The 26,053-nt window shown below is 62.5% G+C and overlaps 1 pseudogene; it reads right to left on the minus strand.

Annotated features, from left to right (window-relative positions):
* Positions 1-787: 787 nt before the first annotated feature.
* Positions 788-26,053, minus strand: part of LOC127465542 (spectrin beta chain, non-erythrocytic 4-like) — a 32,309-nt pseudogene continuing 7,043 nt past the window's right edge.

Below are 26,053 nucleotides of genomic sequence, written 5' to 3' on the forward strand. Positions count from 1 at the left end.
TCCACTCCATCTCCATCCCCATCCCATCTCCATCTCCATCTCCATCTCCATCCCATCTCCATCCCATCTCCATCTCCATCTCCATCCCCATCCCATCTCCATCTCCATCTCCATCTCCATCTCCATCCCATCTCCATCTCCATCCCATCTCCATCTCCATCCCATCTCCATCTCCATCTCCACCCCATCTCCACCCCATCTCTACCCCATCTCCATCCCCATCTCCATCTCCACTCCATCTCCATCCCATCTCCCCCCCATCCCATCTCCATCCCCATCTCCATCCCATCTCCATCTCCATCCCCATCCCCATCTCCATCCCATCTCCATCCCCATCTCCACCCCATCTCTACCCCATCTCCATCTCCATCTCCATCTCCATCTCCATCTCCACTCCATCTCCATCTCCATCTCCATCTCCATCTCCCCCCCATCCCATCCCATCCCATCCCACCCCATTTCCATCTCCCCTCCACCCCACCCCATCTCCATCTCATTTCCATCTCATCTCCATCTCCACTCCATCTCCATCTCCATCTCCATCTCCATCTCCCCCCCATCCCATCCCATCCCATCCCACCCCATTTCCATCTCCCCTCCACCCCACCCCATCTCCATCTCATTTCCATCTCATCTCCATCTCCACTCCATCTCCATCTCCATCTCCATCTCCATCTCCCCCCCATCCCATCCCATCCCATCTCCATCTCATTTCCATCTCCCCCCCACCCCACCCCACCCCACCCCACCCCACCCCACCCCGCCCCGTCCCCCCCCGGGTACTCACCACCTCATCCTCCAGCTCGTGGCTGACCTGGTGGACCTCCTTGGATGCCAGGAGGATCCTCCTGCGCTCCTTGAGGGGCTCGATGAGGCGCACGATGCGGGTGCCCACCGCGCTCTGCCGCTCGCCCACCGCGTCCCGCCCGGCCGCCTGTGCCGGCAGCGCCGCCGCCGCCGCCTGCAGCTCGCCCACCTCCTTGTACCACTCCTCCACCTGCGACTCCATCGACTGCGAGGGGGGACACGGGCACGGGGGCAGTTGGGGGCGGGACTGGGGGCTCACGATGGGTGGGGGGGGGTCCCCAGTGCCCAGTGTCACCCAGCAAAGCATTTGGTGTCCCCCATACCCTGGTGACCCCATAACCTGGTGTCCCCCCCTGACCTGGTGACCCCATAACTTGGTGTTCCTTCATAATTTGGTGTCCCCCCATAACCTGGTGTCCCCCCCATAATCTGATGTCCCCCCCATAACTTGGTGTCCCCCCATAACTTGGTGTCCCCCCATACCCTGGTGTCCCCCATAACCGGATGTCCCCCCATACTCTGGTGTCCCCCATAACTTGGTGTCCCCCATACCCTGGTGTCCCCCATAACCTGGTGTCCCTCCCTAACCTGGTGTTCCCCCATAACTTGATGTCCCCCCATACCCTGGTGTCCCCCATAACCTGGTGACCCCATACCCTGGTGACCCCATAACTTGGTGTTCCCCCATAACCTGGTGTCCCTCATAATTTGGTATCCCCCATAACCTGGTGTCCCCCCCATACCCTGGTGACCCCATAACTTGGTGTCCCCCCATAACCTGATGTCCCCCCACACCCTGGTGTCCCCCATAACTTGGTGTTCCTTCATAACTTGGTGACCCCCATAACCTGGTGACCCCCATGACTTGATGTCCCCCCATAACCTGATGTCACCCCAAACGTGGTGTCCCCCATACCCTGATGTCCCCCCCCATACCCTGATGTCCCCCCCATACCCTGATGTCCCCCCCATACCCTGGTGTCCCCCCCATACCCTGGTGTCCCCCCCATAACCTGATGTCCCCCCCCATAACCTGATGTCCCCCCCATACCCTGATGTCCCCCCCCATACCCTGGTGTCCCCCCCATAACCTGATGTCCCCCCCATAACCTGATGTCCACCAACACCTGGTGTCCCCCACAACCTACTTTCCCCCAACACCCAACGTCCCCCCCAACATCCGGTGTCCCCCCAAGCCCCAACATCCCCCCCCAATCCCCGACGTCCCCCCCCCCAACCCCGACGTCCCCCCCGAGCCCACCTGGAGCCTCTTGAGCTGCCGGCTGACGCTGCGGAGGTCGGCGCCGCTGCCCACGGTCTCCAGCTGCTCCTCCAGCCGGCCCAGCCGCGCCTCCATGTCGGCGTAGCTGCGCGCCAGGCGCTCGGCGGCCGCGGCCTCGGCCAAGCGCCGGCTCCGGGCCTGGCTGGTGGTCTCCAGCTCCACCCAACACCTCCGCAGCTCCTCCAGCTGGCGCCGGACGGCCGCGCCCAGCTCGGGTTTGGCCTGCAGGAGCTCCTCCCCTTCCTGGGGTGGGTGGGAGGGTTGGGTTGGTGACATTGGGTGAGGTTGGGTGGGTGGGTTGGGTTGGGTTGGTTGGGTGAGGTTGGTTGGTTGGGTGGGTTGGGTTGAATTTGTTGGTTGGGTGGTTGGGTTGGTTGAGTTGGTTGGGTTGGTTGGGTTGGTTGGGTTGGTTGGGTTGGTTGAGTTGGTTGAGTTGGTTGGGTTGGTTGAGTTGGTTGAGTTGGTTGGGTTGGTTGGGTTGGGTTAGTTGAGTTGGTTGTGTTGGTTGGGTTGGTTGGGTTGGTTGAGTTGGTTGGGTTGGTTGGGTTGGTTGGGTTGGTTGGGTTGGTTGGGTTGGTTGAGTTGGTTGAGTTGGTTGGGTTGGTTGGGTTGGGTTAGTTGAGTTGGTTGTGTTGTGTTGTGTTGGTCGGGTAGGAGATGGGGGGGACACAGGGGGATACAGCGGGGGGGGCACACGGGAATGCTGGGGGGGGACACAGGGAGACAAGGGGGGGACACAGGGGGATACAGCGGGGGGGGCACACGGGAAATTGGGGGGGAAGGGGGGGATGTGGGGGGCAGGGGGGGACAAGGGGGGGCACAGGGGTAGGACATGGGGGGGACACGGGGGGATATGGTGGGGGCAGACAGGAATGCTGGGGGGGACACACAGGGAGACCGGGGGGGGGGCATGGGGGTGACACGGGGGGGGAACAGACACGGGGGGGCACGGGGGGGGCACATGTTGGATACGGGGGGGGACACAGGGTCTGTGGGGGGGGGACACAGCAAGACAGTGGAGGGGGGGCACTTTGGAGGTTTGGGGGGGGGCCACGGAGATACAGTGGGGGGGGCCACGGGGGGGGGAATAAGGGGATACGGGGGGGGGGGCGTGTTGGGGGCCGCGGGGAGGGCGCGGGGGGGCCACGGAGATATGAGGGGGGCACGGAGATATGGGGGGGCAATGGAGATATGGGGGGGCAACGGAGATATGGGGGGGGCACGGAGATATGGGGGGGGCACGGAGATATGGGGGGGGCAACGGAGATATGGGGGGGGGCAACGGAGATATGGGGGGGGCACGGAGATATGGGGGGGGGGCACGGAGATATGGGGGGGGCCACAAAGATATGGGGGGGGCAACGGAGATATGGGGGGGGGCCACAGAGATATGGGGGGGGCAACGGAGATATGGGGGGGGGCAACGGAGATATGGGGGGGGCAACGGAGATATGGGGGGGCAACGGAGATATGGGGGGGGCACGGAGATATGGGGGGGGCACGGAGATATGGGGGGGGCCACGGAGATATGGGGGGGGGCACGGAGATATGGGGGGGCCACGGAGATATGGGGGGGGCCACGGAGATATGGGGGGGGGCAACGGAGATATGGGGGGGGCAACGGAGATATGGGGGGGGCAACGGGGGTTGTAGGGGGGGGGATATGGGGATGGGGGGGTGTGTTGGGGGCCGCCGGAGGGGCGCGGGGGGAGAGGACACGGGGGGGGGGACACACGGGGGCTGCGGGTGGGGGGATGTGGGGGTACGGGGTGGGCGGGGCATGTTGGGGGCCGCGGGGAGGGCGCGGGGGGGGTCACGGAGATATGGGGGGGGTCGCGGGGGGAGGGACACGCAGGGAGGGGGGGGGGCGCGGGGGTGACGTGAGGAGGGTCCGGGGGGGGGATGTGCGGCGGGGGGGGGGTGGGACGGACACGGGAATAGCGCGGGGGGGGGACACACACGACACAAAAATACAGCCGGGGGGGGACACGGGAAGAGCGCGGGGGGGGGGATTGCGGGGGGGGCACCGGGGGGGGTCCCAGGGGGATGCGGGGGGGGGGTGGGACACACGGGAAGAGCGGGGGGGGGGGAGGATGCGGGGGGGGGCACAGGGGGGATGCAGAAGCACACGGGGGGGGGCACGGGGGGGTACCAGGGGGATGTGGGGGGGGGGGTGGGACACATGGCAATAACGGGGGGAGGGGAGTGCGGGGGGGGGGCAAGGGGGGTTTGCGGGAGCACACGGAGGGTGCGGGGGGGGCGCGGGGGGGCGCGGGGGGGCACAGGCGCGGGGGGGGTCCCCGGGGGATGTGGGGGGGGTGGGACACACGGGAATAGCGCGGGGGGGGGGAGGATGCGGGGGGGGCACGGGGGTGTCACGGGGGACGCCGGGGGGCTCGGGGGGGCACAGGAAGGATGCAGGAGCACACGGGGGGCGCGCGGGGGGGGTCCCAGAGGGATGCTGGGGGTGGGTGGGACACACGGGAATAGCGCGGGGGGGGGGAGGATGCGGGGGGTCACGGGGGGCGCGGGGGGGGGCACAGGGGGGGCACAGGGGGATGCAGGAGCACACGGGGGGGCACGGGGGGGTCCCCAGGGGATGTGGGGTGGGGTGGGACACACGGGGGAATAGCGGGGGGGGGAAGGATGTGGGGGGGACACGGGGGGCACGGGGGGCACGAGGGGGCACAGGTGGGCAGGGGGGGATGCAGGACCACACGGGGGGGCGCGGGGGGGTCCCAGAGGGATGTGGGGGGGGGGGTGGGACACACGGGGGGAATAGTGGGGGGGGGGAAGGATGTGGGGGGGGCACGGGGGGCACGAGGGGGCACGGGGGGGCACAGGGGGGATGCAGGAGCACACGGGGGGGTCTCGGGAGGGCACAGGAAGGATGCAGGAGCACACGGGGGGGCACAGGGGGGTCCCCGGGGGATGCGGGGGGGGTGGGACACACGGGGGAATAGCGGGGCGGGGGAGGATGCGGGGGGGGCAGGGGGGCGATGCAGGAGCACACGGGGGGCATGGGGGGCGCGGGGGGGGCTCGGGAGGGCACGGGGGGGGCACAGGGGGGATGCAGGAGCACACGGGGGGGCGCGGGGGGGGCACAGGGGGATGCGGGGGGTGGGTGGGACACACGGGAATAGCGCGGGGGGGGGGGAGGATGTGGGGGGGCACGAGGGGGCACAGGGGGATGCAGGAGCACACGGAGGGGCGCGGGGGGGGGCACAGGGGGGCACAGGGGGATGCAGGAGCACACGGAGGGGCGCGGGGGGGCTCGGGAGGGCACGGGGGGGGCACAGGGGGATGCAGGAGCACACGGGGGGGCGCGGGGGGGTCCCCGGGGGATGCGGGGGGGGTGGGACACACGGGGGAATAGCGGGGGGGGGGAAGGATGTGGGGGGGGCACGGGGGGCACGAGGGGGCACAGGTGGGCAGGGGGGGATGCAGGAGCACACGGGGGGGCGCGGGGGGGTCCCCGGGGGATACGGGGGGGGGGTGGGACACACGGGGGAATAGTGGGGAGGGGGAGGAGGCGGGGGGGGCACGGGGGTGTCACGGGGGGGATGCAGGAGCACACGGGGGCATGGGGGGCGCGGGGGGGGCTCGGGAGGGCACGGGGGGGGCACAAGGAGGATGCAGGAGCACACGGGGGGCGCGGGGGGGGCACAGGGGGGATGCAGGAGCACAGGGAGGATGCAGGAGCACACGGGGGGCGCGGGGGGGGCACAGGGGGGATGCAGGAGCACAAGGAGGATGCAGGAGCACACGGGGGGCGCGGGGGGGGCACAGGTGGGCACAGGAAGGATGCAGGAGCACACGGGGGGCGCGGGGGGTCCCCGGGGGATACGGGGGGGGGGTGGGACACACGGGAATAGCGCGGGGGGGGGGATGCGGGGGGGGGGGGCACGGAGGGGGATGCCGAAGCACACGGGGGGCGCGGGGGGGGCTCGCGGGGGCACAGGGGGGTCCCAGGGGGATGCGGGGGGGGGGAGCAATGAGATTTTAGGGGGTGGGGGTGGCCCGCAGCGCTGCAGCCCCGAAAAGCGGCGGGGGGGGGGGGCGGGGGGGGGAGCTGCAGCAAAGCTCGGAAAGGGGGGGGGAGGGGGGAACCCGCAACCCCCCCCCCCTCCCCATCACCCCCCACCCCCTCTTTGCGAGCATAAGCCCATCCCCCCCCCCCGTTCCCCCGCGACCCCTCCCCCAAATTCCCCCCCCCAAAAATCTCCCCCCCCCCCCCCCCCGCGGCACCTTCTCGATCCTCTCGAGCCATTCCCGGTTCTGCGCCAGCTCCGCCAGGAACGCGGGGTGTTGGAGCCACGGCTTGGGGGGGCCCCGGGGGGGGTCCCGGGGGGGGTCCCGCGAGGGGGTCCCCCGCCATCAGCACCTTCTCCCGGATCCAGCCATCCAGCTGCGGGGGGGGGGCACAGCAGCGGGGAGGGCGGGTCAGCCCCCCCGAACGCCTCCAGGGCGCCCCAAAAATAAAGAACCACCCGCCCGGGGGGGGGGGAAAATAGGAAAAAAGGGGGGGGGGGGAAATGGGATTCCCAAAATGGGGGGAAAATGGGATTCCCAAATGGGGGGGGGAATGGGATTCCCAAATGGGGGGGGGAAAAATGGGATTCCCAAAATGGGGGGGAAAAATGGGATTCCCAAAATGGGGGGGGGGTGAGGAGGAGAAGAGGAGGAGGAGGAGGAGGAGGAGGAGGAAGGTGAGGGGGGTGATGGAGGAGGAGGAGGAAGGATGGAGGAGCCGCGGTGATGCAGCAGATCCCGCGCGCCGCCGGGTGAGCCGGGAACGAGAAAAAAATAAAAAAAAAAATTAAAAAAATAAATGGTAAAAAAAAAAAAAAAATCGGGAAGCCCGGCGGGATCTGGGGAAAAAAAAACACAAAAAAAACCCCAAAACCAACAAAAACAAACAACCAAAATTCCGGTGGGATTTGGGGAAAAAAGACCCCAAAATCCCGGCGGGATCTGGGAAAATAAACCACCAAAATTCCGGTGGGATCTGGGAAAAAGACCCCAAAATCCGGCGGGATTTGGGAAAAAAACCGACCGAAAATCCGGCGGGATCTGGGAAAAAAAACCAACCAAAATCCCAGTGGGATCTGGGAAAAAGAGCCAAAATTCCGGCGGGGGGTGGGAAAAAATACCACCCAAAATTCCGGCGGGATTTGGGAAAAAAACCCCAAAATCCCGATGGGATCTGGAAAAAAAAACAACCCAAAATCCCTGTGGGATCTGGGAAAAAAAACAATCAAAATCTTGGCGGGATTTGGGAAAAAAAAACACCCAAAATTCCAGCGGGATTTCGGAAAAAAAACCCCCAAAATCCCGGCGGGATCTGGGAAAAAAAGACCCCAAAATCCCGGCGGGATCTGGGGGAAAAAAAAAAACCAAAATTCCGGCGGGATCTGGGGAAAAAAAACCCAAAATTCCGATGGGATCTGGGAAAAAAAAACAACCCAAAATTCCGGCGGGATCTGGGAAAAAAAAACAACCAAAATTCCGAGGGATCTGGAAAGAAAAACCCCAAAATTCCAGCGGGATCTGGAAAAAAAAAACCCCAAACCAAAACCAACCCAAAATCCCGACGGGATCTGGGGAAAAAAGACCCCAAAATTCTGGCAGGATTTGGGGGGAAAAAAAGAAAAAAACAAACCCAAAATCCCGACGGATCTGGGAAAAAAGACCCCAAAATTCCGGTGGGATCTGGGAAAGAAAAACCCCAAAATCCCGGTGGGATCTGGGAAAGAAAAACCCAAAATCCCGGTGGGATCTGGAAAGAAAAACCCCAAAATCCCGGTGGGATCTGGGAAAAAAAAGACCCCAAAATTCCGGTGGGATCTGGGAAAGAAAAACCCCAAAATCCCGGTGGGATCTGGGAAAAAAAAGACCCCAAAATTCTGGCAGGATTTGGGGAAAAAAAAAAAACAAAATCCCGGTGGGATCTGGGAAAGAAAAACCCCAAAATCCCTCCTGGAATGAGCCGGGAAAAGAGCCCCGGCCCGGGGGGGGGGGAAGGGGGAATGTCCACGGGAACCCCCCTCCGAGGTGATGAGGAGCATTTTGGGGGGTCATGGGAAGCCCTGGAGGGTTTGGGGACCCCCCAAAACCTCCCAAAAATCCATGGGGGGACGTGGTTTGGGTCTCACCGACCTCCTGGTCGGGTTTTGGGGGGTTTTGGAGACCCCCCCCGACCCCAAAAATCCACAGGGGGACGTGGTTTGGGTCCCACCAACCTCCTGGTTGAAGCCCCCTGAGATGCTGAGGAGCATTTTTGGGGCTGGAGGAGCATCTGTGGGGCTGGTGGGACCCCCTGATCCAGTTTTGGGGGTTTTTGGAGACCCCCCCCGACCCCAAAAATCCACAGGGGGTGTGGTTTGGGTCCCACCAACCTCCTGGTTTCCAGTGATGGACCACAACAGGTCCCACCCCGGGCACTGGGGAAGCCCCCTGAGATGCTGAGGAGCATTTTTGGACCCCCTGGTGCAGTTTTGGGGGGGTTTGGAGACCCCCCCGACCCCAAAAATCCACAGGGGGGACGTGATTTGGGTCCCACCAACCTCCTGGATGCTGAGGATGGACCACAACAGGTCCCACCCCGGGCACTGGTGAAGCCCCCTGAGATGCTGAGGAGCATTTTTGGACCCCCTGGTGCAGTTTTGGGGGGGTTTGGAGACCCCCCCGACCCCAAAAATCCATGGGGGACGTGATTTGGGTCCCAGCAACCTCCTGGATGCTGAGGATGGACCACAACAGATCTTCCCACGAGCACTGGTGAAGCCCCCGGAGATGCTGAGGAGCATTTTTGGACCCCCTGGTCCAGCTTTGGGGGGTTTTGGAGACCCCCCCGACCCCAAATTCCCCCTGTTGACGTGACGTGAGAACCCCCCCCCGGTCCTGGAGGTGACACCGAGGGGGTCAAGCCCCCCCCTCCCCACCCCCCCACCCGGAGCCCACCCCCTCCCCCTCCATGGACAGTCCGGGGGCCTCAGGGTTTGGGGGGGGATAATTTGGGGGTCTCCGAGGTTGGGGGGGGTCCGGGGGGGGGTCTCAGGGTTGGGGGGGGGGTCGGTGACCCCGCTCTGACCTCTCGGCAGTTCTGGAGGAACTTCTGGAGCTCGAGGTGGTCCTGGAGCTTCCGCGTCCACTCCTGGGCCAGCTCGTGGTTGTGTTGGCTCCTGCGGGGGGGGTGTCCAGCTCAGCACCCTAATTAACCCCTAATTAACCTCTAATTGAGCCCTAATTAACCTCTAATTAAGCCCTAATTTACCGAATCTGAAGGGGAAACTCAGGTGCCCTCTGGGACCCCCCCCCCTGCAGATTTTGGGGGGTCTTGGATGGGGGTGGTTGGGGGAGAGGGGGGGGACTTGGGTGGTCGTGGAGGTCCAGGGTGGTCTTGGGTGGTCCTGGGTGGGGATGGGGGGTCCTGGGTGGTCCTGGGTGCTGGGGAATGGTCCAGGGTGGTCTTGGGTGGTCCTGGGTAGTCCAGGATGGTCATGAGGGGTCCAGGGTGGTCCAGGGTGGTCTTAGGTGGTCCTGGGTGGGGATGGTGGGTCATGGTGGGTCCAGAGTGGTCCTGGGTGCTGGGGAATGGTCCTGAGGGGTCCAGGGTGGCCTTGGGTGGTCCTGAGTGGGGATGGCGGGTCCTGGGTGGTCCTGGGTGGCCATGAGAGGTCCAGGGTGGTCCAAGACAGTCTTGGGTGGTCCTGGGTGGGGATGGGAGGTCCAGATGGGTCCTGGGTGCTGGAGAATGGCCCAGGGTGGTCCTGGGTGATCCAGGATGGTCATGAGGGGTCCAGGGTGGTCCAGGGTGGCCATGAGGGGTCCAGGGTGGTCCAGGGTGGGGATGGTGAGTCCTGGGTGGTCCTGGGTGCTGGGGAATGGTCCTGGGTGGTGTTGGGTGGTCCAGGGTGGGGATGGTGGGTCAGGGGTGGTCCTGGGTGCTGGGGAATGGTCCAGGGTGGTCATGAGGGCTCCAAGATGGCCCTGGGTGGGGATGGTGGGTGCTAGGTGGTCCTAGGTGGTCCTGGGTGGTGGTGGGGGGTCTTGGCTATTTGAGGAGGTCCAGGGTGGTCATGGGGGGGGGTCTTGGGTGGCCTCGGGTGGTCCTGGGTGGAGGTGGTGGGTCCTGGGTGGTCATGGGGGGGTCCAGGGTAGTCTTGGGTGATCCTGGGTGGTCCTGGGCGCTGGGGAATGGTCCTGGGTGGGTCCAGGGTGGTCCAGGGTGGTCCTGGGCACTGGGGAATGGTCGAGGGTGGTCACGGGGGGTCCTGGGTGGTTGTGGGGGGTCCTGGGTGGTGTTGGGTGGTCTAGGGTGGTCATGGGGGGTCCTGGGTGGTCGTGGGGGGTCCTGAGTGTTTGAGGACATCCAGGGTGGTCCCGGGTGGTCCCGAGTGGTCCTGGGTGGAGGTGGTGGGTCCTGGGTGGTCATGGGGGGGGTCCAGGGTAGTCTTGGGTGATCCAGGGTGGTCCTGGGCACTGGGGAATGGTCGAGGGTGGTCACGGGGGGTCCTGGGTGGTTGTGGGGGCTCCTGGGTGGTGTTGGGTGGTCTAGGGTGGTCATGGGGGGTCCTGGGTGGTCCTGAGTGTTTGAGGACATCCAGGGTGGTCCCAGGTGGTCCCAAGTGGTCCTGGGTGGGGGAGGTGGGTCCTGGGCACTGGGGAATGGTCCTGGGTGGTGTTGGGTGGTCCAGGGTGGTCATGGGGGGGTCCTGGGTGGTTGAGGGGGCTCTTGAGTGTTTGAGGACATTCAGGGTGGTCCTGGGAGGTCATGGGGGGGTCCAGGGTGGTCCTGGGTGGTGTTGGGTGGTCGAGGGTGGTCATGGGGGGGTCCTGGGTGGTTGTGGGGGCTCCTGAGTGTTTGAGGACATCCCGGGTGGTCCCAGGGGCTCCTGGGTGGTCCTGGGTGGTGTTGGGTTGTCTAGGGTGGTCATGGGGGGGTCCTGGGTGGCTGTGGGGGCTCCTGAGTGTTTGAGGACATCCTGGGTGGTGGTGGGTGGTCCTGGGTGGGGATGGTGGGTCCTGGGGGCTCCTGGGTGGTTGGGGGGGGTCCTGAGTGTTTGAGGACATTCAGGGTGGTCCTGGACGGTCGTGGGGGCTCCTGGGTGGTCTAGGGTGGTCCTAGGTGGTCTAGGGTGGTCATGGGGGGCTCCTGGGTGGTTGTGGGGGCTCCTGGGTGGTGTTGGGTGGTCTAGGGTGGTCATGGGGGAGCCCTGGGTGGTTGTGGGGGCTCCTGAGTGTTTGAGGACACCCCAGGTGGTCCCAGGTGGTCCTGGGTGGTCCCGGGTGGTCCCAGGTGGCCCCGGGTGGTCCCGGGTGGTCCCCGGGTGTGGGTAGGCGGGTCCTGGCCGCACGTACTTGGCGCGCAGCCCCTGCACGGCCTCGGCCACGCGGGCGCTGTGGAGGTTGCGCTGGCGCTGGAGGCTCTCGCCGGCCTGGAGGACCAGCTGGACCTTCTGCAGGTTGAGCTCCAGGGTGGTGGTGAAGTCCTTGTGCTTCTTGAGGGCCTTGGTGACCCCCTCCACCGTGTCGGGCAGCTCGGCGTGGGCCAGGGTGGTCTCCTGGGGGAGGGGCATGGGGGGGGGGGGGGGGGACGGTCACGTGCCGTCCTCGGTCCGGTCGCCCCAAAGCCACAGGAGGTCCAGCGGGATCTTCTGTCGCCCAAAGCCACCAACCAGGACCTTCTCCCACCCAAATCCATCACTCGAGACCTTGTCCCGCCTATTTCTGTCACCCAAGACCTTCTCCAGCTCATCCCCATCACCCAAGACCTTCTCCCATCCATCTCCATCATCCAAGACCTTCTCCCACCCATCTTCATTGAACAAGACCTTCTCCCATCCAAATCCATCACCCAAGACCTTCTCCTACCCATCATCTCCATCTCCCATCCATCCCCACCAACCAGGACCTTCTCCCACCCAAATCCATCACTCAAGACCTTCCCTCACCCAAATCCATCACCCAAGACCTTCGTCTACTCATCATCTCCCTCTCCCATCCATCCCCATCACCCAAGACCTTCTCCCACCCATCTCCCTTGACCAAGACCTTCCCTCACCCAAATCCATCACTCAAGACCTTCTCCCATCCATCTCCATCACTCAAGACCTTCTCCCACCCATCTCCACTGACCAAGACCTTCTTCTACTCATCATCCCCATCACCCAAGACCTTCCCCCATCCAAATCCATCACCCAAGACCTTCTTCTACCCATCATCTCCATTTCCCATCCATACCCACCAACCAGGACCTTCTCCCACCCAAATCCATCATTTGAGACCTTGTCCCACCTATTTCTGTTATCCAAGACCTTCTCCAACTCATCCCCATCACCCAAGACCTTCTCCCACCCATCTTCATTGACCAAGACCTTCCCTCACCCAAATCCACCACCCAAGACCTTCTCCCATCCATCTCCATCATCCAAGATCTTCTCCCATCCATCTTCATTGACCAAGACCTTCCCCCACCCAAATCCATCACCCAAGACCGTCTTCTACCCATCATCTCCATCACCCATCCATCCCCATCATCACCCAAGACCTTCTCCCACCCAAATCCATCACCCAAGACCTTCTCCAACTCATCCCCATCACCCAAGACCTTCTCCCACCCAAATCCATCATCCCAGACCTTCTCCCACTCATTGCCATTGACCAAGACCTTTTCCCACCCTTTCCTATCGCCCAAGATCGTCTCCCACCCATCTCCATCGACCAAGATCTTCTTCTACCCATCTCCATCTCCCATCCAACCCCACCATCACTCAAGACCTTCTCCCACCCATTCCCATCGCCCAAGACCTTCTCCCACCCATTCCCATCGCCCAAGACCTTCTCCCATCCATCTCCATCACCCAAGACCTACTCCCACCCATCTCCATTGACCAAGATCTTCTTCTACCCATCTCCACCACCCAAGACCTTCCCCTACCCAAATCCATCACCCAACACCTTCTCCCACCCATCTCCACTGACCAAGACCTTCTCCCACCCATCTCCACCACCCAAGACCTCCTCCCGCCCTCCCCACCGCCCCACCTGGTTGTAGAGCGTGTTCTGGCACTGCTGGACGTCCCTCAGGAAGAGGTGGAAGACGTGGGACTGCACCAGGAGCTCCCTCCTCATCTCCCAGCTCTGCAGGAGCTTCCCCCAGCCCGCGTCCAACTTCTGCAGCCACTGCTGGAGGGACAGGGAGGGCACCTCCATCTCCTCCAGCGCCAGCAGCTCGCTGGCCGCCTGGATCTTGGCGTAGTCCTCCTCGTAGCCGTTGATCTCCTCCTTGAGGGCCACGTGGACGTTGAGCAGCCTCTCGGCCTCGGCCAAGCTGTCGGGCACCTCCTCGGACCCCACGGCCGCCTGGGTCTTCACCAGCCAGCCCAAGAAGTCGTCCAGGTCCTGGATGAACTGCTGGAGCCGCCCGGCCACGGTCAGGGTGTCCTCGCAGCCCTGCAGGGCCCTCTTGAGGTTCTCCCACTCGTCGCTGATCTCCTCGAAGGGCAGCAGGATCTCCAGGGCCCGGGCGGGGTGGGCGGCGGCCAAGGCCTCGCCCTCCCGCTGCAGCCCCACCAGCCGCGGCTCCAGGGCCACCAGGGCGGCCTCCATGGTGGACAGGCGGCGCTGCAGGGCCAGGACCCCGCCCAGGTCGCCGCCGCCGCCCGACTGGGTGGCCTCGATGGCCTTCCTCTTCTCCCGCACCTGGGCCTTCATCTCGCCGCACTCCAGGAGGAAGTTCTGGATCTTCAGCACCGAGCTCAGCTGGCCCTTCTTGGTCTCCACCAGCTCCACCACCCGGTTCCAGCTGGGCCGGGGGGGGGAGAAGGGAGGGATGGAGGCCACCAGGAGCCACCTGGAGGCCACCGGACAGGGGGGGGAGAAGGGAAGGATGGAGGCCACCAGGAGCCACCCGGAGGCCACCGGACAGGGGGGATAAAGGAGGGATGGAGGCCACCAGGAGCCACCCGGAGGCCACCGGACAGGGGGGGGAGAAGGGAGGGATGGAGGCCACCAGGAGCCACCCGGAGGCCACCGGACAGGGGGGAGAAGGGAGGGATGGAGGCCACCAGGAGCCACCCGGAGGCCACCGCGGTTTGGGGTGGGGTGGGAGCGCCGGCGGGGAGAGGTGGGGCCCATAGGGATGTCCCACCGCCCGGGTTGGGGGTCTCCAAGCAGCCCCACACACAGTTCATCCCGTCCAGAAGACCCCAAGAAGGTCGAGGCCCCCCTTGGGACCACCAGGATGGGCTTGGACCATCCCCCTGGAGACCTGGATTCCACGGGGACGTCCCACCCCTGGAGAACCACAGCTTGGGGGTCCCTCCCCCAACCAAGGAGCCCCCAGACAGGTCGAGGGTCCCCCCTTGCCCCCCCCGTGGCCGTACCGGCTGTTGAGGTGGTCCTGGCACGCTCGGACCTCCTCGGAGCTGGGGTGGCCCCCGTCCACCAGCTGCTGCACCACCTGGTTGACGTCCAGGATGCGCCCCATGACGCTGTTCATCTCCTGGTCCAGGCTCTCAAACCTGGGCGGGGGGACACGGGGAAGGACCCCCCAGGGTGAGGGACCACCGGGGGTGAGGGACCACCAGGGGTGAGGAACCACGGGGGTGAGGGATAACAGGATGAGGGACCACCAGGGGTGAGGGACCATGAAGGGATGAGGGATAACAGGGGGTGAGGGACAACAAGGGGTGAGGGACCACCGGGGATGAGGGACAACAAGGGGTGAGGGACCACCGGGGGTGAGGGATAACAAGGGGTGAGGGACCACCAGGGGTGAGGGATAACAGGGGATGAGGGACCAACAAGGGATGAGGGACCATGAAGGGATGAGGGACAACAAGGGATGAAGGACCACCAAGAGATGAAGGACCACCAGGGGATGAGGGACCACCAAGGGATGAAGGACCACCAAGGGATGAGGGACCAACAAGGGATGAGGGACAACAAGGGATGAAGGACAACAAGGGATAAGAGACCACCAAGGGATGAGGGACCACCGAGGGATGAAGGACCAACAAGGGATGAGGGACCACCAGGGGATGAGAGACCACCAGGGGATGAAGGACCATCGAGGGATGAAGGACCACCAAAGCATGAAGGACCACCAAGAGATGAAGGACCACCAGGGGATGAGGGACCACCAGGGAATGAGGGACCATGAAGAGATGAGGGACCACCAAGGGATGAAGGACCATCAAGAGATGAAAGACAACAACAAATGAAGGACAACAAGGGATGAAGGACCACCAAGGCATGAAGGACCACCAAGAGATGAAGGACCACCAGGGGATGAGGGACCACTAAGGATAAAGGACCATCAGGGAATGAGGAACCATGAAGGGATGAAGGACCACCAAGGGATGAAGGACGACCGAGGGATGAAAGACAACAACGAATGAGGGACAACAAAGGATGAAGGACCACCAAGGGATGAGGGACAACAAAGAATGAGGGACCACCAGGGATGAGGGACAACAAGGGATGAAGGACTACCAAGGGATGAAGGACCACCAAGGGACCCAGGTGCTTGTCCCCCCCTTCCATGGTCCGCCAAGGCCTCAGCTTGACCATTCCATGGTCCATCAAGACCTTGGCTTGACCCTTCTTCCGCGGTCCACCGTAACCTCAGCTTGGCCACTCCATTGGGTTCTGGAGCCAACCCACCTGTGCTGGACCACCTCGACCTCATCCAGCTCCTCGGGCACCTCCATCTTCTCCAGCCACTGCTCCTTCTCGTCCACCCACACCTCGCAGGCGTGCACCTCGCTGAACATCCTGTAGACGGCCAGCGCGTCCTGCAGCCACTGCGTCCTCAGCACGGCCACCTCGGCCACCTCCCCGTAGAGCTGCTCCACCTCCACCACCCGGATCTGCACGTCCACCCCTTGCCGGTGGTCGGGCGCCAGCAGCGCCAGCTGCTTCCGCAGGGACATCACGGCCACCCGGTGCTTCTCCACCTCCTCCACCACCGCCCGGTGCTTGCGCAGCAGCGCCTGCCGGGCAGAGCAGAGCCTGAGAAGGGTCTGCAGAGCCTGAGAAGGGTCTGCAGAGCCTGAAAAGGGTCTGCGGCGAAAACGAGGCCCGAAGGGTTGACCGAGAACGCGTCCCCCCAACGGGGAAGAGAAAGGGAATGAAATCCGGCCGGGCTGGCGCGAGAGAACGGGGAGAGAGAACGGTGGAGCCCCCGGGGACGCCGACACGGACACGGGGGAGGAAGGCAGAGGGGGGACAAGGAAGGGAGAGGAGCCGAGGGCAAATATCAGAAACTCCTGCCAGACGCGTGAGGAAACGCGAGCCCAATTATGGAGAGCTCGAGAGTTCACGAGGGAGAGGAGGGAGAAAACGACCCCTGCGAGGCCGAAGGAACGGGATGTCCCACAGAAACTCCTCCCTGGTCGAGGAGGTCCCAATACCCCTTCCCTGGTCAAGGAGGTCCCAGTACCCCTTCCCTGGTCAAGGAGGAGCAGGATGAGGTCCCAGCACCCCTTCCCTGGTCGAGGAGGTCCCAGCACCCCTTCCCTGGTCAAGGAGGAGCAGGATGAGGTCCCAGCACCCCTTCCCTGGTCGAGGAGGTCCCAGCACCCCTTCCCCACCCAAGGAGGAGCAGGACGAGGTCCCACCACCCCTTCCCTGGTCAAGGAGGTCCCAGCACCCCTTCCCCAGCCAAGGAGGGGTCAAGTTGAAGACCTCGCCTCTAACTCCACCTCGACTCCCCCTGTTACGAATATCATAACCGGACGCTGCAATATTATGGATATTCCTGAAAAGCGACGTCATCCCTTCGCAAAAACCGTACGAACACCCAACTCTTCGACTGCCGCCGCTCAGAGACCCAAGCTCTGCCTCCGAGCAGTTTCTCCGCGCCCGTTTGGGGCGCAAAAGGGGCGTCACCTGGGTGGAGTAGTCGTCGTGGCCGAAGTCGTCGCTGGACACGATGCGGTAGGTGTCCTGCAGCCACGCCACCAGGTCGTCCGTCTCGGCGCTGAACTGGAAGAAGTTCAGGGCGTCCTCCAGGCGCTGCTGGTGGAGCCCCGTGACCTCCTCCAGCTTCTTCCAGCGCAGGCAAACCTCCCGCATCTTCTCCTGGATGCCGGCGGGGCCGAAGGACTTCTTGGCCAGGATCTTCTCGCCTTTCTTCATGGTCTGGTGGAGGAGGGCGCGCCGGTTGCCCAGCTCGCCCAGCATGGTCTTGTGCTTGGTGGTCAGGGTGAGGACGCTGCTGAGGTCGCGGCCGCAGGTCTTGGCGGCCAAGATCTTCTCCTTCTCACGGATCCAGGCCTCGGCCTCCTCCATCTCCTGGAAGAAGGTCCAGAGCTGGCGGGAATCCTCCAGCTCCTTCCGCCTCTTGGCTGCCAGCTCCTCCAGCTCCTCCAGGCACGTCTGCACGTGGTTGACCCGGTTGCAGATGATCTGGGGGTCGCAGGGTTGGTAACCTGGGCCGAGACAAAGAGGCTTCAGCGTTGGAAGGGGTGACCAGGGAGGTGGTGGAGCCGCCGACCCTGGAGGAGACCCCTTGGGTTGACCCTTCTTCCGTGGCCCACCACGACCTCGGGGCGACCTTTCTGTGCTCTACCAGGATCTTGGGTTGACCCTTCCATGGTCCACTAAGACCTCAGGGTGACCTTTCAACCAAGACTTTGGGTTGACCTTTCCATGGTCTATCAAGATCTCAGATTGACCCTCCCATGGTCCACCAGACCCTGGTTTGACCTTTCTGTGGCTCACCAAGACTTAGGGTTGACTCTTCTTCCATGGTCCACCATGACCTTGGGTCAACCTTTCCGTGGTCTACCAAGACCTTGGGTTGACCCTTCCATGGTCTATCAAGACCTTGGGTTGACCATCCCATGGTCCATCAAGACCTCGGGTTGATCTTTCTTTCATGGTCTACCAAGACTTTGGGTTGACCCTTCCATGGTCAACCAAGACCTTGGGTTGACTTTTCTGTGGTCCACCAAGACCTTGGCTTGACCCTTCCATGGTCAACCAAGTTCTTGGGTTGACCTTTCAACCAAGACTTCGGGTTGACCCTTCCAAGGTCCACCAAGATCTTGGCTTGACCCTTCCACGGTCAAGGCTTGAACCTTCTTCCATGGTCCACCGAGACCTCCTGTTGCTCATTCCATGGCCTACCAAGACCTTGGTTTGGCTCTTCCCAAGGAGCCCCTGCCAGTGCCCACCCCGGTGCCCACCCCGGTGCCCCCCGTTACCCTCCAGCTCCGAGAACTTGAGGGCGGCGGCGTTGAGGGCCTGGACGCGCTCGGTCTGGGCGGAGATGTCGGCCTCCAGCAGCCCGTGCTTCTGCAGGAGGTCCTCCACCTCCAGCAGGTGCTTCCCCAGGTCCTTGGAGACCAGGAGAACCTGGAAGAGAACAAGAGAAACCCTTCTGAGGTCCACCAAGACCTTGGGTTGACCCTTCTTCCATCATCCACCGAGACCTCAGCTTGGCCGTTCCATGGTCTACCAAGACCTTGGGTTGACCTTTCTGTGGTCTACAAGACCTTGGTTGACCCTTCTTCCATGGTCCACCAAGACCTCAGCTTGGCCATTCCATGGTCTACCAAGACCTTGGGTTGACCTTTCTTCCATCATCTACCAAGACCTTGACTTGACCCTTCTTCCATGGTCCACCAAGACCTTGGGTTGATCAAGACTTTGGGTTGACCCTTCCATGGCTTACCAAGACCTTGCGTTGACTCTTTTTCCATGGTCTACCAAGACCTTGGCTTGACCCTTCTTCCATGGTCCCACCAAGACCTCAGCTTGGCCATTCCATGGTCTACCAAGACCTTGGCTTGACCCTTCTTCCATGGTCCCACCAAGACCTCAGCTTGGCCATTCCATGGTCTACCAAGACCTTGGGTTGACCCTTCTTCCATGTCTACCAAGACCTTGGCTTGACTCTTCTTCCATGGTTCACCAAGACCTTGGGTTGACCCTTCTTCCATGGTCCACCGAGACCTCAGGTTGACCGTTCCATGGTCTACCAAGACCTTGGCTTGACTCTTCTTCCATGGTTCACCAAGACCTTGGGTTGACCCTTCTTCCATGGTCTACCACGACCTTGGGTTGACCATTCAAGACCTTGAGTTGATCCTTCCTCCATGGTCCACCAAGCCCTTGGCTTGACCCTTCTTCCATGGTCCTACCAAGACTTTGGGCTGACCCTTCCATGGTCCACCAAGACCTTGGCTTGACCCTTCTTCCACGGCCCACCAAGCCCTCAACTCGGCCATTCCATCGGGTCCCGGAGCCGCCCCCCCGCGTCCTCCCCGGCCGCCCTACCTGCATCTCCTCCATCCAGTCGATCATGTAGACCATCTCCTGGAAGATCTTCTGCAGGGCCAAGTTCTGCTCGAGGCGGGCGCGGCGGGCGCGGACCAGCTCGGTCAGGAGGCCCCACTGCCTCAGGATGTTGTCCTTCTGGGCGCTGATCCTCTTGGTGTCGTAGTAGCCCTCGGACTCCATCTCCAGGGCCAGCTCCACCACCACCTGGATGCGCTCCTGGTACGAGGAGATGTCGGCCTCGATGGCCTCGTGCTTCTTCATGGCCGCCTCCACCGCCGGCAGGTCGTAGCCGAAGTTGTCCTGCGGTGGGGGGACGTGACAACGGGGGGATGGAGACCTCGCCGGTCAAGGAGGAGCAGGATGAGGTCCCAACATCCCTTCCCTGGTCAAGGAGGTCTCACCAGACCTTCATGGTCAAGGAGGTCCCAACACCCCTTCCCTGGTCAAGGAGGAGCAGGATGAGGTCCCATCATCCCTTCCCTGGTCAAGGAGGTCCCACTAGACCTTCATGGTCAAGGAGGTCCCACCACCCCTCCCCAATCAACCAGGAGCCCAGTGAGGTCCCACCACCCCTCTCCCTGGTCAAGGAGGAGCAGGATGAGGTCCCACCACCCCTTCCATGTTCAAGGAGGATCAGGATGAGGTCCTAACACCCCTTCCCTGGTCAAGGAGGTCCCACCAGACCTTCATGTTCAAGGAGGTCCCACCACCCCTCTCCAGTCAACCAGGAGCCCAGTGAGGTCCCACCACCCCTCTCCCTGGTCAAGGAGGTCCCACCACCCCTCCAGGGTCAAGAAGGAGCTTGATGAGGTCCAACCATCCCTCCCTGGTCAAGGAGGTCCCACCACCCCTCCCCAATCAACCAGGAGCCCAGTGAGGTCCCACCACCCTCGCTGAGGTCCCACCACCCACGTGTTGGGTTCCTCCACCCCCACCCCATCACCAGGGGTCCTCCCCTGGGCTGAAGGTCCTCCGGGACCCCCTTCCCACCCCGGCCCACCTGGGAGACGAGGCGCTGGTTCTCGTTGAGCCACGTCTCCCTCATGACGGCCTTGTGGTCGAAGCGCTGGGCCAGGAGCTCCAGCTTCTCCTGCCGGATGAGCTCGTTCCTCAGGGCCACCTCCCGCTCGTGCTCCGCCTTCTCCAGGCACGTCCAGGCCTGACGGGGGGGACGGGGGGGTCACCGGGAGCTCCTCGAGACCACTGGGGGATCATCCTTGGGATGGGGAGGTCTCACCAGCCCTCCCCGATCCGGGAGGAAAATGAGGTCGCCCCAGAAGGTCCCACCACCCCCGATGAGCTCCCACCACCCCTGATGAGCTCCCACCACCCCTTCATGGTCAACAAGGAGCTCAAGAAGGTCCCACCACCCCCGATGAGCTCCCACCACCCCCGATGAGCTCCCACCACCCCTTCATGGTCAACAAGGAGCTCGATGAGGTCCCACCACCCCATCATGGTCAACGAGGAGCTCAGTGAGGTCCCACTACCCTTTCATGGTCAACAAGGAGTTCAAGAAGGTCCCACCCCCCCCGATGAGCTCCTACCACCCCCAATGAGGTCCCACCACCCCTTCGTGGTCAACAAGGAGCTTGATGAGGTCCCACCACCCCTTCATGGTCAACAAGAAGCTCAAGAAGGTCCCACCACCCCTTCATGGTCAACAAGGAGCTCGATGATGTCCCACTACCCTTTCATGGTCAACAAGGAGCTCGATGAGATCACACCACCCCTTCATGGTCAGTGAGGAGCCCAAGAAGGTCCCACCACCCCTGATGAGGTCCCACCACCCTTTCATGGTTAACAAGGAACTCAAGAAGGTCCCACCACCCCTTCGTGGTCAACAAGGAGCTCGATGAGGTCCCACCACCCCCGATGAGCTCCCACCACCCCTTCATGGTCAACAAGGAGCTCAAGAAGGTTCCACCACCCCCAATGAGCTCCCACCAACCCTTTGTGGTCAACAAGGAGCTCAAGAAGGTCCCACCACCACTGATGAGCTCCCACCACCCCTTCATGGTCAACGAGGAGCTCAAGAAGGTCCCACCATCCCCAATGAGCTCCCACCACCCCTGATGAGCTCCCACCACCCCTCCCTGGTCAATGAGGAGCTCAATGAGGTCCCACCACCCCCAATGAGCTCCAACCTCCCCTTCATGGTCAACAAGGAGCTCAATGGGGTCCCACCACCCCCAGTGAGCTCCCACCACCCCTTTGTGGTCAACAAGGAGCTCAAGAAGGTCCCACCACCCCCAGTGAGCTCCCACCACCCCTTCATGGTCAACAAGGAGCTCGATGAGGTCCCACCACCCCCGATGAGCTCCCACCACTCTTTCCTGATCCATGAGGTCCCACCACCCCTCCCTGGTCAATGAGGAGCCCAAGAAGGTCCCCCCACCCCTGAAGAGGTCCCCCCACCCCTCCCGGTGTCCCGTCGGCACCTTGTTGATGTCGGAGATGCTCTTGCCCTCGCTGGGCACGTAGAGCTTGCGGTTGGTGGCCCGGAGTTTGCTCTGGATGGTGAAGAGCAGGACCTCCAGGTTGCCCTTCTCCTGGAACCTGCGGGGCGGCAGCGCCGGGTGAGGGCAGGGCCCACCACCCCTCGGGCATCCAGGAGGTCCCGCCGCTCATCCCCGGGCAACGAGGAGCCCAAGGAGGTCCCACCATCTCTGATGAGGTCCCACCACCCCTCCCTGGTCAACAAGGAGCCCAAGGAGGTCCCACCACCCCTTCCCAGCCCACAAGGAGCTCAGTGAGGTCCCACCATCCCCTGATGACCCCTTCCTGGTCAACAAGGAGCCCAAGGAGGTCCCACCATCCCTGATGAGGTCCCACCACCCCTCCCTGGTCAACAAGGAGCACCAAGAGGTCCCAGAAGGAGCCCAATGAGGTCCCACCACCTCTCCCTGGTCAACAAGGAGCCCAATGAGGTCCCACCAACCCTCCCTAATCCATGAGGTTCCACCACCCCTCCCTGGTCAAGGAGGAGCACAAAGAGGTCCTGGAAGGAGCCCGATGAGGTCCCACCAACCCTCCCTAATCCATGAGGTCCCACCACCCTTCCCTGGTCAACAAGGTCCCACAAGGAGCCCAGTGAGGTCCCACCAACCCTCCCTGATCAACAAGGAGCACCAAGAGGTCCCAGAAGGAGCCCAGTGAGGTCCCACCAACCCTCCCTAATCCTTGAGGTCCCACCACCCCTCCCTGGTCAAGGAGGAGCACCAAGAGGTCCCAGAAGGAGCCCAATGAGGTCCCACCAACCCTCCCCAATCCTTGAGGTCCCACCACCCTTCCCTGGTCAAGGAGGTCCCACAAGGAGCCCAATGAGGTTCCACCAATCCTCCATGGTCAAGGAGGAGCACCAAGAGGTCCCAGAATGAGCCCAACAAAGTCCCACCAGCCCTCCCCAATCCATGAGGTCCCACCACCCCTCCCTGGTCAAGGAGGAGCACCAAGAGGTCCCGGAAGGAGCCCGATGAGGTCCCACCACCCAAACATCGTGTCCCTCACCCCCCCTCAGGGGGTCCCCCCCGGCAGGGCCTCACTTGACGGGTTTCTCCAGGGTGCAGAAGGCGGTGAAGGCCTGGAGCTGCTGCTGGACCCCCGTGAGGGAGTTGGCGAACTTCTGGTTGGTGATGATGGTGATGGTGTGGTGGATCCAGGCCAGGAGCTCGGCCGCCAGCGCCTCGTACCGCGCCGTGATGGCCCCGATCTCCATCACCTGGTCCAGGACCTGGGGGGGGACACGGGTGGGGGGTGGAGGGATCAGGGAGGGCTCCCACAGGACCCCCTGGAGGGGTCACCTGTGTCCAGTCCCACCAGAGACCCCTCCAGTGGTGGCCGGGGTGGTGGGATGGGACGTCCACGGGGACGGGGGGGACGTGGATGGAGCGAGGGATGGGACATCCCATGGACCCAAAGATGGGACATCCCATGGATCAAAAGATAGGACATCCCATGGACCCAAAGATGGGACATCCCATGGATCAAAAGATAGGACATCCCATGGACCCAAAGATGGGACATCCCATGGATCAAAAGATAGGACATCCCATGGACCCAAAGATGGGACATCCCATGGATCAAAAGATGGGACATCCCATGGAGCAAAAGATGGGACATCCCATGGACCCAAAGATGGGACATCCCATGGAACAAAAGATGGGACATCCCATGGAGACAGGGAGGGGGAACACCATGGAGGGATGGACCAAGGGATGGGATATCCCATGGAACCAGGGATGGACCAAGGGATGGAGCAAGGGATGGGACATCTCTTGGAGACAGGGATGGGGAACATCATGGAGGGATGGACCAAGGGATGGGACATCCCACGGAATTAGGGGTGAGGAACACCATGGGGGAATGGACCAAGGGATGGGACTTCCCATGGAACCAAGGGATGGACCAAGGGATGGGATGTCCCATGGGGACAGGGATGGACCAAGGGATGGACTGAGGGATGGACCAAGAGATGGGACATCCCATGGAACCAGGGATGGACTGATGGATGGACCAAGGGATGGGACATCCCATGGAGACAGGGATGGGGAACACCATGGAGGAATGGAGCAAGGGATGGGACAGCCCATAGAACCAGGGATGGACCAAGGGATGGGATATCCCATGGAGCCAGGGATGGACTGAGGGATGGACCAAGAGATGGGACATCCCATGGATCAAAAGATGGGACATCCCATGGACCAAAAGATGGGACATCCCATGGACCAAAAGATGGGACATCCCATGGAATTAGGGGTGAGGAACACCATGGAGGGATGGACCAAGGGATGGGACTTTCCATGGAACCAGGGATGGACTGATGGATGGACCAAGGGATGGGACATCCCATGGAGACAGGGATGGGGAACACCATGGAGGAATGGAGCAAGAGATGGGACAGCCCATGGAACCAGCGATGGACCGAGGGATGGACAAAGGGATGGGACATCCCATGGAGCCAGGGATGGACTGAGGGATGGGACAATCCATGGAATCAGGGATGGACTGACAAATGGACCAAGGGATGGGACATCCCACGGATCAAAAGATGGGAGATCCCATGGAATCAGGGATGGGGAACACCATGGAGGGATGGACCAAGGGATGGGACAGCCCATGGAACCAGGGATGGGGAACACCATAGAGAGATGGACCAAGGGACGAATCAAGGGATGGACAACTCATGGAGCAAAGCCTGGGATGTCCCATGGACCAAGGGATGGGACACCAAGGAGCCAGGGATGGACCAAGGGATGGGACATCGATGGAGCAAAGGATGGGACGTCCCATGGAGCCAGAGATGGACAAAAAGATGGACTAAGGGATGGGACACCAAGAAGAACTAAAGATGGGCCATCCCATGGAGCAAGGGATGGGACATCCCATGGAGACAGGGATGGACTGAAGGATGGGACAACCCATGGAATCAGGGATGGACTGAGGGATGGACCAAGGGATGGGACATCCCATGGATCAAAAGATGGGACATCCCATGGAATCAGGGATGGGGAACACCATGGAGGGATGGAGCAAGGGATGGGACTTCCCATGGAATTAGGGATGGGGAACACCACAGAGACATGGACCAAGGGACGAATCAAGGGATGGACAACTCATGGAGCAAAGGATGGGACGTCCCATGGACCAAGGGATGGGACACCACAGAGAACAAGGGATGGGACATCCCATGGACCCAGGGATGGACCCAGGGATGGGCCAGCGATGGAGCAAAGGGTGAGGAACCCCCTGGACCGAGGACCCACCTTCCCAATGCGCTTCCCCTCCACCGCCAGCGCCTTCATCTTGGAGAAGTAGTGGTAGAAGGACACCACGTAGGTGATGATGGACTTCTCATCGGGGTCCTCCATGTTCACATCTGGTGGCAGCAAAGGGTCACCCCCTCCAAAATCCTTCCCTCCGGCTCCCAACCACCCCCCAGGACCGCCAGGTCCCACCGACGTCGGGCTGATCCCTCCACCTCGAGATGTTCTTCAAAACGAAGGTGGGTGGTGGAGATGCCCCACCCGGGGTGGAGGGATGGACAGATGGACCCTTCCTGCACCCCACCCGTCCGTACCCTCGGGGTCCAGCAGCTTGCTGAGCCCCAGGTGCTGCTCGGCCGTGTTGAAGGCCTGCTGGAGGTTGTAGGTGGCGTTGGACTTGGTCAGCTTGTGGAAGTCGACGAGATCCGGCCTACGAGGGGGACGAGGGCACCTCGACACCCCCTTCCTTGGCCAAGGAGGTTCTAAAAGGCCTCCGCGGTCAAGGGGGAGCCCAAGGAGGTCCCACCACCCCTCCCTGGTCAAGGAGGTTCCACCAAGCCTTCGTGGTCAACGAGGAGCTCAGTGAGGTCACGTCACCCCTTCGTGGTCAACAAGGAGCTCAAGGGGATCCCACCACCCACGAGGAGGTCCCACCACCCCTCCCCAGTCAATGAGGAACCCAGTGAGGTCCACCACCCCTCCCTGGTCAAGGAGGATCCTGATAAGGTCCACCCACCCTTCCCTGGTCAATGAGGAACCCAACGAGGTCCCACCACCCCTCCCCAGTCAAGGAGGAACCCAACGAGGTCCCACCACCCTTCCCTGGTCAAGGAGGAACCCAACAAGGTCCCACCACCCTTCCCTGGTCAAGGAGGAACCCAACAAGGTCCCACCACCCTTCCCT

This window comes from Manacus candei, unplaced genomic scaffold, assembly GCF_025592945.1.
Source record: "Manacus candei isolate 608988 ecotype Guabito, Panama unplaced genomic scaffold, ASM2559294v1 h1tg000425l, whole genome shotgun sequence".
Taxonomy (NCBI): domain Eukaryota; kingdom Metazoa; phylum Chordata; class Aves; order Passeriformes; family Pipridae; genus Manacus; species Manacus candei.